The sequence below is a fragment of the Myotis lucifugus genome, unplaced genomic scaffold, assembly GCF_000147115.1.
Source record: "Myotis lucifugus unplaced genomic scaffold, Myoluc2.0 scaffold_721, whole genome shotgun sequence".
Lineage (NCBI taxonomy): Eukaryota > Metazoa > Chordata > Mammalia > Chiroptera > Vespertilionidae > Myotis > Myotis lucifugus.
In genome coordinates this window covers 158,846-162,773 of record NW_005871769.1, presented here as the reverse complement: position 1 = coordinate 162,773, position 3,928 = coordinate 158,846, and positions in this window count along the sequence as shown.

Genomic DNA, 3,928 nt, shown 5'->3' with positions numbered 1-3,928 from the left:
CTCCAGCAAAATCTGTGTCACTAAACCACTCTCCCTGATGGTTTTTATAGCCTGAAGTTATGGGGACTTCTCTTCCCAGCTCTGGAACCCTTGGCTGGGGGGTCTGTTGTGGGGCTGGGGCCCCTTGCTCTTCATGGGAGACCTCCTCAGCTAAGATATTCCTCCTGATTAAAAAAACACCACATGTGGGTATTGGAACAGCCTGTTCCATGCCTCCACCCCTCCTACCAGTCTCAATGTGCTTTCTTCTTTACTTCTCTAGTTGTAGGACTTCCATTCAGCCAGATTTCAGGTGGTTCTGAATAATGGTTGTTGTGCTTGAATTGTAATTTTAATGTGGTCGTGGGAGGAAGTGAGTACCTCGTTTACATACTGCTGCAATCTTGGTTCTTCCCCCAAGTGTATTCTTAATAAATTTGCTTGCTTTGACCTAACTGGTTTGGCTCAGTGGGTAGAGTATTGGCCTGTGGACTAAAGGGTTCCAGGTTTGATTACGGATTGTGGGCTTGATCCCCATGGGGGCGTGCAGGAGGCAGCCAATCAATGATTCTCTCTCATCATTGATGTTTCTAGCTCTCTCTCCCTCTCTGAAATCAATAAAAAATATTTTTTAAAAAATTTGCTTGCTTTGCTTCAATGCTTCTGTCACTCATTTGAAAGTCTTTTTTATGAGATTGATGAGCTGAGAAGGGGACAGCCCTCCCCTCCTATTCAAGGGGTTGTCTGGGAACAGAGACAGAGGTGGGGACAGTCAGTGAAGGGACCATCTTCTCTGAGGCTGAGTCCAGAGTGTGGCAGCAATTCCAGCTCATTTTGTTTCCTGTGAGATCAGTCCTTTCATTCATCTGTGACCTACCCATGCTTTGTTTCCTCTTTCAGATATGCTGGAAAGCATAGGAAATGGCTGAGGGGTATGTGCAGGTCCAGGGTCAGTTGGGTGTGGGCTGTGGGGTGGGGTGGGGTTGGTACAGATCTTGCTCTGAACGTCCCAGGAGGAGGGAATGGCCATGAAGGAGGCTCCATCCCAAGGACTGGGGTGGGTGGAGGCATAATCAAGCAATAAGCCTCCAGAAGCAGTGTGGACCTCATCTCTCTTACATGGCTTCTACAGGTAGAGTTGACAGATAAAATACAGGATGCCCATTTCAATAGAATTTCACATAAACATAATTCTTTTGGTTATGTATATCCCGAATATTGTATGCAACCTATATTTACATTTGCTGTATCTGATAACCCTGCCTGGATGACTACTTCTGCCTCCTCGCTGGCCTCCCAGTTATCCCCTGGCCCCACATGGTGACTAAAGAGACCCTTTTAAAACCCAATTTTTTTAAATCCCTCCTCAGTGTTTTGCTTCAAAACCCTCTAGCCACTCTGAGGTCCTGGGTGATCTGGGCTTGGTGAGCTCTCTAAACTCATCTCCTATCCCCATGGCTCTGCTGGTAAATTGGCTATCTAAAAAAATAAAATAGAGAGAGGAACCAAGATGGCGGCATAGGTACACATTTGTACTTGCTGACTTGCACAACCACATCAAAACTACAACTAAAAGACAAAACGGATATCATCCAGAACCACAGGAAAGCTGGCTGAGTGGAAATTCTACAACTAGAAGGAAAGAGAAAAGCACTTTGAAACTGGTAGGAGGTGCAGAGGTGCAGAAGTGCAGAGGTATGGAGGCGTGTGTGCGGAAAAGGGCTGGCAACTGGGTATGCTGTTGTCTTTTTCAATCGGGAGGGAGAAACAAGCTCCCAATTGCTCTAAACTCCAGTTCTGGGCAAGATTCTGGGGACCCAGACTCATACGGGGAGAAACTGGACTATCTGGCATCGGGCCGGAACGTGAGGGCGGCTTTCTCGCAGAGGTGCTTGCAGCGATCATTGTTCCTGCACGGGGCTGCGGGACACAGAGACCCTGGGACCTCTCCGAAGCAGAGCAGACTGGCAGCCACTGCGGTTTGCTCCGCCCTGATGATTCCCTGAGACCCTGCCCCACACAATTTACAACCCCACCCAAGCTGTGAGCAGAGGCTTTTGCATATGAATGGCCTGGCCTTTTGCAATCTAAAGCCTAACAAACTGCAGCTGGGTCAAAGAGGCCAAAGCTTCCAAAAGAAGGCCTAGACAGCAGCCTGCATTGCTTCACAGTTGGGCCTCATCTGGGCACTTCCAAACCCCAAACAAAGAGGAGGAATCTACAGATCTCTCTGTAGCTCCTGCTGGGTGGCCTCAGGCAGTGGCTGACTTTCACCTCCTTGGAGATCCAAAAGCCAGTGCACCCAGTGGTCAGAGTGAGACCATCCAGATTACAACTCTTCACATCCATAAGCGACACACTCAAGGGGGCAGACTCAGTGAGCACCAAAGCCCCACTGAAGCAAGTCCTGCCCCATAAGGGTGTCTCTAGCACAGAAGTTCTCCCATTGTAGACACAGCTGGTCCTCACAGCCAATTGGCCTGGTGGTCAATTCCTCCCAGTGATACTAACAGCAATCAAAGCTTAACTACAAGACTGTGCACACAGCCCACAAAGGGGTGCACCAAGAGTGTCCAGCTCAGGTAATTGGGGAGGCTGAGCCACTGGACCCTATAGGACACCTACAACACAAGGCCACTCTATCAACACAGGGAAGCAGCCAAAACTGCGGAGACAAAGAAACATGTCACAAACGAAAGAAATGGAGGAAAGTAAACTACTGGATATAGAGTTCAAAACCTCGGTTATAAGGTTACTCAAGAATCTTCTAGAAACCTCCGAGAAATTTAGTGAGATCCTCAAGGATATGAAAAAGAACCAACTAGAAATTAAGCATACACTGACTGAAATAAAGAATAATATACAGAGATCCAACAGCAGACGAGAGGATCCCAAGAATCAAGTCAAAGATTTGAAATATGAAGAAGCAAAAAACACCCAATGGGAAAAGCAAAAAGAAAAAAGAATCCAAAAATATGAAGATAGTGTAAGGAGCCTCTGGGACAACTTCAAGCATACCAACATCTGAATTACGGGGGTGCCAGAAGAAGAGAGAGAGCAAGATATTGAAAACCTATTTGAAGAAATAGTGACAGAAAACTTCCCCTACCTGGTGAAAGAAATAGACTTACATGTCCAGGAAGCGCAGAGAACCCCAAACAAAAGGAATCCAAAGAGGACCACACCAAGACATATCATAATTAAAATGCCAAGGGCAAAAGACAAAGAGAGAATCTTAAAAGCAGCAAGAGAAAAACAGTCAGTTACCTACAAGGGAGTACCCATACGATTGTCAGCTGATTTCTCAACAGAAACTCTGCAGGCCAGAAGGGAGTGGCAAGAAATATTCAAAGTGATGAATAGCAAGAGCCTACAACCAAGATTACTCTACCCAGCAAAGCTATCATTTAGAATTGAAGGTCAGATAAAGAGCTTCACAGACAAGAAGAAGCTAAAGGAGTTCATCACCACCAAACCAGTATTATATGAAATGCTGAAAGGTATTCTTTAAGAAGAGGAAGAAGAAAAAGGTAAAAATAAAAATTATGAACAACAAATACATATCTATCAACAAGTGAATCTAAAAATCAAGTGAATAAAAAATCTGACGAACAGAATAAACTGGTGAATATAATAGAATCAGGGGCATAGAAAGGGAGTGGACTGACTATTCTTGGGGGGGAAAAGGGTATGGGGGATGCGGGAAGAGACTGGACAAAAATCATGCACCTATGAATGAGGACAGTGGGGGGGGGGGGGGAACGGCAAAGGGTGGTGTGGGAACCGGGTGGAGGGGAGCTGGGGGGGGGGGGGGAAGAAGAAACAACTGTAATGATCTGAACATAAAGATTTTTTTTTTAAAACATTAACATCAAAATAAAAATTTAAAAATTTCCAAGCCCTGATTTAGACTTTGGGAATTATTCTGGGGGTAAAAAATTTCCTCCTG